This window comes from Pseudophryne corroboree, chromosome 12 (genome assembly GCF_028390025.1).
Source record: "Pseudophryne corroboree isolate aPseCor3 chromosome 12, aPseCor3.hap2, whole genome shotgun sequence".
NCBI lineage: Eukaryota > Metazoa > Chordata > Amphibia > Anura > Myobatrachidae > Pseudophryne > Pseudophryne corroboree.
The window spans coordinates 108,082,362-108,095,494 of record NC_086455.1 but is presented as its reverse complement, the minus strand read 5'-3'; the positions used below and the strand labels follow the sequence as shown (position 1 = coordinate 108,095,494).

General features: G+C 43.6%; 1 protein-coding gene across 3 annotated transcripts in view; it reads right to left on the bottom strand.

The window, feature by feature from the left end:
- The window catches only part of SLC25A21 (solute carrier family 25 member 21), a 1,082,402-nt gene that overhangs the window by 32,074 nt on the left and 1,037,195 nt on the right, over nucleotides 1–13,133 (bottom strand). The window lies entirely within an intron of this gene.

The following is a 13,133-nucleotide window of genomic DNA, read 5'->3' as shown; positions in this document are numbered from 1 at the left end:
ACTATACAATGAAGTACACCTTCTACAAGAAAAACAGCTTAAAGCTTAGCACGCCTTTGCCCTAACATTAATCCTGACCTTCTTATTGAGAAAGAAAATACATCTCCTCATTGCCCCAAACAGCACTTTCCACTGGGAGCAATATGGTTAAGCAGCTTTTTTCGTCTGGTTTAGGTGTTCTGCTAATGCTGTTTTCCAATGTATGTGTCAGTGGGGGGAGATGTTATTTGCTTGGAGCTTGATACGTGGGTTTAAGAGGATTCTGGGTAATGTGCCTTTAATCAGCAACCTGGCACCCAGCACAATGGGCTCCATGCAGAGAGATGCGGGAGGATTTCCGTGGGCTGCAACGATTCTTCCCTGACAATCCCATTGGCTCTGTTTTGGCACATGGTCTAAAACGCCTGTGGGCACATTTCCTCACACAGGATTCATATATACAGTCCATAACGAGACTCTGGTTTCGACATATGGGGATGATTTGTGTAATTGGCCTTTACAATGTACTTAGTATTACTGTATCAAAACACAAGAAACCTGAGCACTCTATTAGCTAATTGGCCAGAATATTTTACAAATGACAGCAAGACTCTGTACCAGGAAGCTCACTAAAATGTATGAATGTGTCCGCAAGACCCCCAAATGCTAAATTAAATAAAGGCGAAAAAAAGCACGCACACACTCTCATATAAGGCTGTCGCTGGCCTGCAGGTTTTTTCCACTTTTCTCCTCAGATGTCGCAGATCTGTCAGCAGGAAATGTTCTCCCACTACTAAACTAACAAGCTCTCTGTGGTAATGCACTGCGGGGCCGTGCCCTTGAATTAAATAGCTTTTACCTACTGAAGGCATTAGGATATCGTTTAAAGGAGCAGTCACACTCCCGGTAACATGAAAGCACTCAGCCATGTTACCAAAGCTTAATATTTTAAACAATCAGATAATTATTTCAAGGTGTGCGTCAAGCCATCTTATAGCTTAATAAAGGTGATTTAACACAAGGTTTCCACACATATTTCTACAACAAAACAAAACAAAACAAAACAGAACTAAAGTCTTTTGTGAACTAGGCTACACTAAAACCTATGGTGCATCTACAAACATGGCACTGATTTTCTGAGTGTTTATAAAAAATATCAGTAGTACAAATGGGTTAGCAGGACAGCTGGAGGCCTGACTACACAGAAAAGGTGGAAACCTGCATTCCAGCACACCTGCTATAGTCCAACCTTATGATGACCTACCCCATACCATACATATAACATAAAGGAGGCCTAACTAGCTCTGTATCTATAATAACACTAGTGGAGGTGTGCGGATTGGGACAGGGGGCCTGGCCTCGTCCCAGTGGCACGCAGCCAAATCACAAGTGTTGTGACCACACCCCGAGGGGCATGCCTACTGTTGAAAAGCCCTCCCTTCTCCAGTGACTCTCTTGCTACCCTTTCATTGCTATATGTACCAGTGGCAGTTAGGGCTGAATTAACAATGCAGTGAATAGGACTGCAGCTTGTGGCCTCCACAATAAAATAGGCCTATCACCATGGCAGAATGATTACGTCCAACCACCCAGCTGGCCACACAGTCAGCCATCAGGCACTTAGGCTGGTACCACCTGGCAAAGATACATGACCGTGCCATTTCTGCAATGCACAGAATGTTGGATGCACTAGTGGGAACGCTCCCATTACCCTGCACAGTTGACTATACTCTGCCTATTCACATTTACAGTGGGAAGTACTCCCTGACCATCCCTGACCTCTGCTTCTCCTCCACTGCGCAGATCCTGGGCAGCTTTGCCACTGTTAGTGTTCATACTGAAGACACACTTGGCAAATGTATCAGAAATAAAGATCACTCTTGGTCACAGCTGCTGGCTGTTGCTTTGGTATATGCCCTTTGTTAGTATGAAAATCTGCCATACTGCACATATAGGAAATACATTAGCAAACTAGAAAGTTTTTGTGTATATGTTGTAACACAGGCATGCAGGGAAAGTGTTTCTGTAATACATGCTATCACATTGATTACAGTACTACAAATTAAGTGATTTAATTATGGCAGAAGATAAAAGTTAATTATCTTAGAATCCTATTGTAACTTATATTTTTAAAGTAGATTCTACTTTACTAGCCTTAGCTTAGCATATATATGAGATGAATACTGTTGCAAGTTTAAACTAGTGCCCAAAATGCCATTCAAATGCATACTACAGTATATAGGTAATTGTTAATGAAAATAAGAATTTACTTACCGATAATTCTATTTCTCGGAGTCCGTAGTGGATGCTGGGGTTCCTGAAAGGACCATGGGGAATAGCGGCTCCGCAGGAGACAGGGCACAAAAAAGTAAAGCTTTACTAGGTCAGGTGGTGTGCACTGGCTCCTCCCCCTATGACCCTCCTCCAGACTCCAGTTAGGTACTGTGCCCGGACGAGCATACACAATAAGGGAGGCATTTTGAATCCCGGGTAAGACTCATACCAGCCACACCAATCACACCGTACAACTTGTGATCTAAACCCAGTTAACAGTATGACAACAGAAAGGGCCTCTTAAAGATGGCTCCTTAACAATAACCCGAATTAGTTAACAATAACTATGTACAAGTATTGCAGATAATCCGCACTTGGGATGGGCGCCCAGCATCCACTACGGACTCCGAGAAATAGAATTATCGGTAAGTAAATTCTTATTTTCTCTATCGTCCTAAGTGGATGCTGGGGTTCCTGAAAGGACCATGGGGATTATACCAAAGCTCCCAAACGGGCGGGAGAGTGCGGATGACTCTGCAGCACCGAATGAGAGAACTCCAGGTCCTCCTTTGCCAGGGTATCAAATTTGTAAAATTTTACAAACGTGTTCTCCCCCGACCACGTAGCTGCTCGGCAGAGTTGTAATGCCGAGACCCCTCGGGCAGCCGCCCAAGATGAGCCCACCTTCCTTGTGGAGTGGGCTTTTACAGTTTTAGGCTGTGGCAGGCCTGCCACAGAATGTGCAAGTTGAATTGTGTTACAAATCCAACGAGCAATCGACTGCTTAGAAGCAGGTGCGCCCAACTTGTTGGGTGCATACAATATAAACAGCGAGTCAGATTTTCTGACTCCAGCCGTCCTTGCAATGTATATTTTTAAGGCTCTGACAACGTCCAACAACTTGGAGTCCTCCAAGTCGCTAGTGGCCGCAGGCACCACAATAGGTTGGTTCAGATGAAATGCTGATACCACTTTAGGGAGAAAATGCGGACGAGTCCGCAGTTCTGCCCTATCCGAATGGAAGATTAGATAAGGACTTTTATAAGATAAAGCCGCCAATTCAGATACTCTCCTGGCAGAGGCCAGGGCTAGTAACATAGTTACTTTCAATGTGAGATATTTCAAATCCACCTTTTTCAATGGTTCAAACCAATGGGATTTGAGGAAATCTAAAACTACATTTAGATCCCACGGTGCCACCGGAGGCACCACAGGAGGCTGTATATGCAGTACTCCCTTGACAAAAGTCTGGACCTCAGGGACAGAGGCCAATTCTTTTTGGAAGAATATTGACAGGGCCGAAATTTGAACCTTAATGGATCCCAATTTGAGACCCATAGATAATCCTGATTGCAGGAAATGTAGGAAACGACCCAGTTGGAATTCCTCCGTCGGAACCCTCCGATCCTCGCACCACGCTACATATTTTCGCCAAATGCGGTGATAATGTTTCACGGTGACTTCCTTCCGTGCCTTAATCAAGGTAGGAATGACTTCTTCTGGAATGCCTTTCCCTTTTAGGATCTGGCGTTCAACCGCCATGCCGTCAAACGCAGCCGCGGTAAGTCTTGAAAAAGACAGGGACCCTGCTGTAGCAGGTCCCTTCTCAGAGGTAGAGGCCACGGTTCGTCCGTGAGCATCTCTTGAAGTTCCGGATACCAAGTCCTTCTCGGCCAATCCGGAACCACTAGTATTGTTCTTACTCTTCTTTGCCGTATGATCTTCAATACCTTTGGTATGAGCGGCAGAGGAGGAAACACATACACTGACTGGTACACCCAAGGAGTTACCAGTGCGTCCACAGCTATTGCCTGTGGATCTCTTGACCTGGCGCAATATTTGTCCAGTTTCTTGTTGAGGCGAGACGCCATCATGTCTACAATTGGTCTTTCCCAACGGTCTATTAACATGTTGAAGACTTCTGGATGTAGACCCCACTCTCCCGGATGAAGATCGTGTCTGCTGAGGAAGTCTGCTTCCCAGTTGTCCACGCCCGGGATGAACACTGCTGACAGTGCTATCACGTGATTCTCCGCCCAGCGAAGAATCTTGGCAGCTTCTGCCATTGCACTCCTGCTTCTTGTGCCGCCCTGCCTGTTTACATGGGCGACCGCCGTGATGTTGTCCGACTGAATCAACACCGGCTTTCCTTGCAGGAGAAGTTCCGCCTGGCTTAGAGCATTGTAGATTGCTCTTAGTTCCAGAATGTTTATGTGAAGAGACTTTTCCAGACTCGTCCATACTCCCTGGAAGTTTCTTCCTTGTGTGACTGCTCCCCAGCCTCTCAGGCTGGCGTCCGTGGTCACCAGGATCCAATCCTGAATGCCGAATCTGCGGCCTTCTAATAGGTGAGCCTTCTGCAACCACCACAGAAGTGACACCCTTGTCTTTGGTGACAGGGTTATTCGCAGGTGCATCTGCAGATGCGACCCTGACCATTTGTCCAACAGATCCCTTTGGAATATTCTTGCATGGAATCTGCCGAATGGAATTGCTTCGTAAGAAGCCACCATTTTTCCCAGGACTCTTGTGCATTGATGTACTGACACTTTTCCTGGTTTTAGGAGGTTCCTGACCAGATCGGATAACTCCTTGGCTTTTTCCTCTGGAAGGAAAACCTTTTTCTGAACCGTGTCCAGAATCATTCCTAGGAACAGCAGACGAGTTGTCGGGATTAAATGGGATTTTGGAATATTCAGAATCCACCCGTGTTGTCTTAGCACCTCTTGAGATAGTGCTAAAGCTGTCTCCAGCTGTTCTCTGGACCTTGCCCTTATTAGGAGATCGTCCAAGTATGGGATAACTAATACGCCTTTTCTTCGAAGAAGAATCATCATCTCGGCCATTACCTTGGTAAAGACCCGAGGCGCCGTGGACAATCCGAACGGCAGCGTCTGAAACTGATAGTGACAGTTTTGAACAATGAACCTGAGGTACCCCTGGTGTGCGGGGTAAATCGGAACGTGTAGATACGCATCCTTGATGTCCAAGGATACCATAAAGTCCCCTTCTTCCAGGTTCGCTATCACTGCTCTGAGTGACTCCATCTTGAACTTGAACTTTTTTATGTAGAGGTTCAAGGACTTCAGATTTAGAATAGGCCTTACCGAGCCATCCGGCTTCGGTACCACAAATAGAGTGGAATAATACCCCTTTCCTTGTTGTAATAGGGGTACTTTGACTATCACCTGCTGAGCGTACAGCTTGTGAATGGCTTCCAACACCCTCTCCCTTTCGGAAGAGACGGTTGGTAAGGCAGACTTCAGGAAACGATGAGGAGGATCCGTCTCTAATTCCAACCTGTACCCCTGAGATATTATCTGCAGGATCCAGGGGTCTACCTGCGAGTGAGCCCACTGCGCGCTGTAATTTTTGAGACGGCCCCCCACTGTCCCCGAGTCCGCTTGAGAGGCCCCAGCGTCATGCTGAGGTTTTTGCAGGAGCCGGGGAGGGCTTCTGTTCCTGGGAAGGAGCTGCCTGTTGGTGTCTCTTCCCTCTTCCTCTGCCTCGTGGCAGGTACGACAAGCCCTTTGCTCTCTTATTTTTGTAGGAGCGAAAAGGCTGCGGTTGAAAGGTCGGTGCCTTTCTCTGTTGGGGAGTGACTTGAGGTAAAAAAGTGGATTTCCCGGCAGTAGCCGTGGCCACCAAGTCTGATAGACCAACTCCAAATAACTCCTCCCCTTTATACGGCAAAACCTCCATGTGACGTTTTGAATCCGCATCGCCTGTCCACTGTCGTGTCCATAAGGCTCTTCTGGCTGAAATGGACATAGCACTCACCCGAGATGCCAGTGTGCAAATATCCCTCTGTGCATCACGCATATAGATAAATGCATCCTTTATTTGTTCTAACGACAGTAAAACATTGTCCCTATCTAGGGTATCAATATTTTCAATCAGGGATTCTGACCAAACTACTCCAGCACTGCACATCCAGGCAGTTGCTATAGCTGGTCGTAGTATAACACCTGCATGTGTGTATATATTCTTTTGAATAACTTCCATCTTTCTATCTGATGGATCCTTAAGTGCGGCCGTCTCAGGAGAGGGTAACGCCACTTGTTTGGATAAGCGTGTGAGCGCCTTGTCCACCTTAGGGGGTGTTTCCCAGCGCGCCCTAACCTCTGGCGGGAAAGGGTATAATGCCAATAACTTTTTTGAAATTATCAACTTTTTATCAGGAGCAACCCACGCTTCATCACACACGTCATTTAATTCTTCTGATTCAGGAAAAACTGTTTGTAGTTTTTTCACACCATACATAATACCCTGTTTTACGGTATCTGTAGTATCAGCTAAATGTAACGTCTCCTTCATTGCCAAAATCATATAACGTGTGGCCCTACTGGAAAATACGTTTGAATTTCTACCGTCGTCACTGGAATCAGTGCCCGTGTCTGGGTCTGTGTCGACCGACTGAGGCAAAGGGCGTTTTACAGCCCCTGACGGTGTTTGAGGCGCCTGGACAGGCATTAATTGATTGTCCGGCCGCCTCATGTCCTCAACTGACTGTTTAAGGGAAGATAGACCATCACGTAATTCCACAAATAAAGGCATCCATTCTGGTGTCGACCCCCTGGGGGGTGACATCTGCATATTTGGCAATTGCTCCGCCTCCACACCAATATCGTCCTCATACATGTCGACACCACGTACCGACACACACCGCAAACTCACAGGGAATGCTCTAATGAAGACAGGACCCACTAGCCCTTTTGGGGAGACAGAGGGAGAGTCTGCCAGCACACACCACAAAGCGCTATATATACAAGGGATATCCTTATATTAAGTGCTCCCTTATAGCTGCTTTAATATATATATATATAGCCATTAATGTGCCCCCCCTCTCTGTTTTACCCTGTTTCTGTAGTGCAGTGCAGGGGAGAGACCTGGGAGCCGTTCTGACCAGCGGAGCTGTGACAGAAAATGGCGCCGTGTGCTGAGGAGATAGGCCCCGCCCCTTTTTCGGCGGGTTCTTCTCCCGCTATTTTTCCAGTCAGGCAGGGGTTAAATATCTCCATATAGCCCCTATGGGCTATATGTGAGGTATTTTTAGCCTTGTATAAGGTTTATATTTGCCTCTCAGAGCGCCCCCCCCCAGCGCTCTGCACCCTCAGTGACTGCCCAGTGAAGTGTGCTGAGAGGAAAATGGCGCACAGCTGCAGTGCTGTGCGCTACCTTATGAAGACTGAGGAGTCTTCAGCCGCCGGTTTCCGGACCTCTTCACGCTTCAGCATCTGCAAGGGGGTCGGCGGCGCGGCTCCGGGACCGGACTCCACGGCTGGGCCTGTGTTCGATCCCTCTGGAGCTAATGGTGTCCAGTAGCCAAGCAGCAAATCCACTCTGCATGCAGGTGAGTTTACTACTTTCCCCCTAAGTCCCACGTTGCAGTGATCCTGTTGCCAGCAGGACTCACTGTAAAGAAAAAAACCTAAACTAAACTTTCTCTAAGCAGCTCTTTAGGAGAGCCACCTAGATTGCACCCTTCTCGTTCGGGCACAAAATCTAACTGGAGTCTGGAGGAGGGTCATAGGGGGAGGAGCCAGTGCACACCACCTGACCTAGTAAAGCTTTACTTTTTTGTGCCCTGTCTCCTGCGGAGCCGCTATTCCCCATGGTCCTTTCAGGAACCCCAGCATCCACTTAGGACGATAGAGAAATGACTATTAACCTGTAACTTCCATATTTGAAAAGTATCTATGTACAGTGATTCTACAAAGTATTCACAGCGCTTCACTTTTTCCACATTTTGTTATGTTACAGCCTTATTCCAAAATTGAATAAATTAATTTTTGTCCTCAAAATTCTACACACAATACCTCATAATGACAACATGAAAAAAGTTTTTCGGGAGATTTTTGCAAATTTCTTAAAAATAAAAAAAGTAAGAAATCACATGTACATATGTGTTCTCAGCCTTTGCACAATAATTTGTTGATGCACCTTTGGCAGCTATTACAGCCTCAAGTCTTTTTGAATATGATGCCACAAGCTTGGCACACCTATCTTTGGGCAGTTTCACCCATTCCTCTTTGCAGCACCTCTCAAGCTCCATCAGGTTGGATGGGAAGTATCGGTGCACAGCCATTTTCAGATCTCTCCAGAGATGTTCAATCGGATTCAAGTCTGGGCTCTGGCAGGTCCACTCAAGGACATTCACAGAGTTGTCCTGAAGCCACTCCTTTGATATCTTGGCTGTGTGTTTAGGATCGCTGTCCTGCTGAAAGATGAACTGTCGCTCCAGTCTGAGATCAAGAGCGCTCTGGAGCAGGTTTTTATCCAGGATATCTCTGTACAACGCTGCATTCATCTTTCCCTCTATCCTGACTAGTCTCCCAGTTCGTGCTGCTGAAAAACATCCACACATCATGATGCTGCCACCACCATGCTTCACTGTAGGGATGGTATTGGCCTGGTGATGAGTGGTGGCTGGTTTACTCCAAACATGACGCCCGGCATTCACACCAAAGAGTTCAATCTTTGTTTCATCAGACTAAAGAATGTTGTTTCTCATTGTCTAAGAGTCCTTCAGGTGCATTTTGGCAAACTCCAGGCAGGCTGCCATGTGCTTTTTACTAAGGACTGGATTCTGTCTGGCCACTCTACCATACAGGCCAGGTTGGTGGATTGCTGCAGAGATGGTTGTCCATCGGGTTCTTCGTCACCTCCCTGACTAGGGCCCTTTTCACCCAATCGCTCAGGTTAGACGGCCGGGCAGTTCTAGGAAGAGTCCTGGTGGTTCCAAACTTCTTCCATTTACGGATGATGGAGGCCACTGTGCTCTTTGGGACCTTCAAAGCAGCAGATATTTTTCTGTACCTTTACACAGATTTGTGCCTTGAGACAATCCTATCTTGGAGGTCTACAGACAATTCCTTTAACTTCGTGCTTGGTTTGTGCTCAGACATGCACTGTCAAGTGTGAGACCTTATATAGACAGGAGTGTGGCTTTCCAAATCAGGTCAAATCAACTGAATTTAAAATAGGTGGACTCCAATTAAACTGTAGGAACATCTCAATGATAATCAGTGGAAACTGAATGCACCTGAGATCAATTTTAAGCTTCATGGCAAAGGCTGTGAATACTTATGAACATGTGATTTCTTAGTTTTTTTATTTTTAATAAATTTGCAAAAATCTAAAAAAAAATAACTTTTTTCACGTTGTCATTATCGGGTATTGTGTGTAGAATTTTGAGGACAAAAATTAATTTATTCAACTTTAGAATAAGGCTGTAACATAAAATGTGGAAAAAGTGAAGCGCTGTGAATACTTTACGGATGCACTGTATGTGTATGGATGTAGGTGTATGGTGAGTTCCATCTAGAAAGGAATACCTGTGTAATGGATGCAGGTTTTATTTATTATTTCACTTTTTGCAGTCTGTGCCAGGCACTTTTTCCACTCAAAACCTCTCCTCATAGTGTCTGGGGGAGACCTGAATTTTAGGGGCTCTCCTGGACTCCTGAGAGAGTAGGTTATGGCTTTTAGTGGGAGAGGGGGAGGGAGGTAGGCAAGTCTGCAATGACACGGATGCCCCTTCTAGGACTCTCCTGGACAGGACTCTTCAAAAGTTGTCAAGTATGAGATAAACCATCTCCAACTGACAGGACAATAATATTAACATCCTAATATCAATAAATCATAGGTATAAAAAATGCATTTCTATTTTACTCACAAAAGCAAAGGAGGCGTGCTGTCTCCTTTGTCAGAGTGCTCTAAAGCCAGAGGAAGTGTCTTCGATTGAAGCTTCACATTGTGTTGGCTATTATAGTTCAGATGTATGATACTGTGACCAGTGGTCATGATGTTGATCCCATGTTGTGTCTTCGGATGCAGACAGCAGATCTGAGGAGCCAGCACTGAGCATCTTTTTATACAAGATTTTTGGCACAGTCGCTGTGTAGGAACACACAGTGGCAGCAACATTTGTGTCCAACTGTGAATCAGGCCCTCTGTCCATACGTGCAAGCAGAGAACTGTTCAGCTGAAATCTGGATGGTTGTGTTTTGCTCAAGGACACAACACAATCTAGATAGTACCATCACGAAGAAGAAAATAAAGTAGTTTTTGGGGTGCACAGAGAAGCAATCATATATTTTTAAAAAATATTTAACTTTATTGAAATGTATTAAAATGTCACTTAATGTTTATCAAAAACAGGTTAAATATTAATATATTACAGAATAAACAAAGCAAAGTGTATTAAATATAACTCTGTTGACTGCTGTCTTTTATTTGTCACATATCCATCACAGGTTTTTTCTCTACTGATTCACACATTTATCGTCAGCATTGTGGTACCACTGTGAGTCCAATTATTCTTTGCAACTGTTATGTCTTATTATGAATGCTTCTTTTGGAGTGTTGTAAACAGTATCAGTTTTACAGCATGGTTTGACTAGACATTATTCAGATACAGGGTATATTTCTCAGAGATACTTTGTTTCAGACCTGTAATTCAGTGTCTCATATAATTTTTTTGTTTCACAGTAGTTTACACTGTATATCACTATAATAGCATGTGTCATAATATTTATTTATTCACCAATGTTTCTTATTCTGAAAATTCCATGCATTTAATAAGTTTCTCCTGAGTTGAGAAAGCCGTTAGGTGAAACGAGGCATCTTGAGAAAGCCAATAGGTGAAACGATTGTAGGCCCTTCTATGGCGGCTGTCCGATGTTTAAAATAACTGTTATATTGTCACTATTTGATTGTATGTGTGCCTTAAGAAAGGGTGTACGCAGTCTCACTGGGGATGCAAAGCATTAAGCTGCAAACTGCATGAGAGATAGCGGTATTTAATCTGACCACCAGCATCTGGTTTATGTACTCCCCGTACACCCCCACAGTCTGGATCTAATGAATGTGCATACTGATGGGAGACAATATTACACCAAGCACAACCCGCACAAATACACCAGTCAATAGCTATATGGTGTCTGCAAATACACTCATTTGGTTCATGCCCCATTCACATACTGATGGTAGATAATAATACACCAAGCCTAACCGGCACCGATACAGCGGTCAACAGCTATATGGTGTTTACAGGTGCACTCCCCATGTGCACTCACAGCTAAAGGAATAAGCATACTATTTGCTCAACAAAACGTGGGCACATGAAGACAGAAATATAAAGAAATATGAGAATTGTACCTTCTAAAAAGAAACTGAGTGCCCATCACAATGCTGTGTTTATAATATATGTAAATAAAGTAAATGTATCTTATTACACAATACTGCAGGGTGTTATTTTGAGAATAACAACACTCCACCATTTGAGATGGATATAGCTAGATAAGATGTCATTCTGTGGATAAGACAAATACCGAATATAATACCAGCAGAGATATACTGTATAATCTGGTGATTAATTAGATAACCTAAAGTAGGTACCACAAATGTTATATCAAGCACCTGTCCTGATACAAATAAGTGGATAAGTTGTATCCTAAATTATGTGTATGTAAATACATAATCATTATAGTTTATTATATAATATCCCACGAGAATATCAGATAGGAGAGGGGAGTTTATTCCCAAGGGCAGAATCATGTAGCTATTTGGGGAATTGAATTCCATAGAGACTGCGACAGAACATAAACCCAGCACTAAAAAAAATAATTGGTCTAAAGATATCAAGAAATCACTACAGAAGTGATAGGGTCTACTACCTACATGGAACATATACCCACACTGTGATGTATATCTGATCCCAATATAGGATGTCATGATTACATCAGAAGGGTATCTAATAATAATAATAATAATAATAATAATAATGGACTGTCAGTACTTACCTGTATCTATATCTATTGACAGTAGATACATTTTATGAATACACACCCTTTATCCCATGAATGCAACATAAAGTCTTGATCGGAAATTATCAGCTCAGGAGAAACTTACTAAATACATAGAAATTTCAGAATAAGAAACACTGGTGAATAAATAGATATTATGATACATGATGATGCAGTGATATCCAGTGGAAACTAATGTAGTACAAAAAATGTATATGAGACAATGAACAGGCATCAAGTAATCCCTGAGAAATATACATTGTATCTATATAATGTCTAGACAAACCATGCTGTAAAGTTGATACTATTTACAACACTCCAGCAGCAGCAATTATAATATAATATATAATATATATAATATAAGACATAACTTGTGGAAAAAGAATACTGGGATTCACATGGCTTGCCATAAATTTGTGAATCAGTAGAGAAAATACCAGTGACGTATTTGTGATAAACGAATTAAAGTCAGCAGTCAAAAGATTTATATTTGAATACACTTTACTGTGTTCACTCTGTAATATTTTAATATTTCACTTGTTTTTGATATACATGAAGCGATATTTTAATACATTCCAATAAAGTTATAACTTTTTTTAAAATAAGACTTTACTCACCGGTAAATCTATTTCTCGTAGTCCGTAGTGGATGCTGGGAACTCCGTAAGGACCATGGGGAATAGACGGGCTCCGCAGGAGACTGGACTGGGCACTCTAAAAGAAAGATTAGGTACTATCTGGTGTGCACTGGCTCCTCCCTCTATGCCCCTCCTCCAGACCTCAGTTAGGATACTGTGCCCGGAAGAGCTGACACAATAAGGAAGGATTTTGAATCCCGGGTAAGACTCATACCAGCCACACCAATCACATCGTATAACTCGTGATACTATACCCAGTTAACAGTATGAAATATAACTGAGCCTCTCAACAGATGGCTCAACAATAACCCTTTAGTTAGGCAATAACTATATACAAGTATTGCAGACAATCCGCACTTGGGATGGGCGCCCAGCATCCACTACGGACTACGAGAAATAGATTTACCGGTGAGTAAAATCTTATTTTCTCTGAC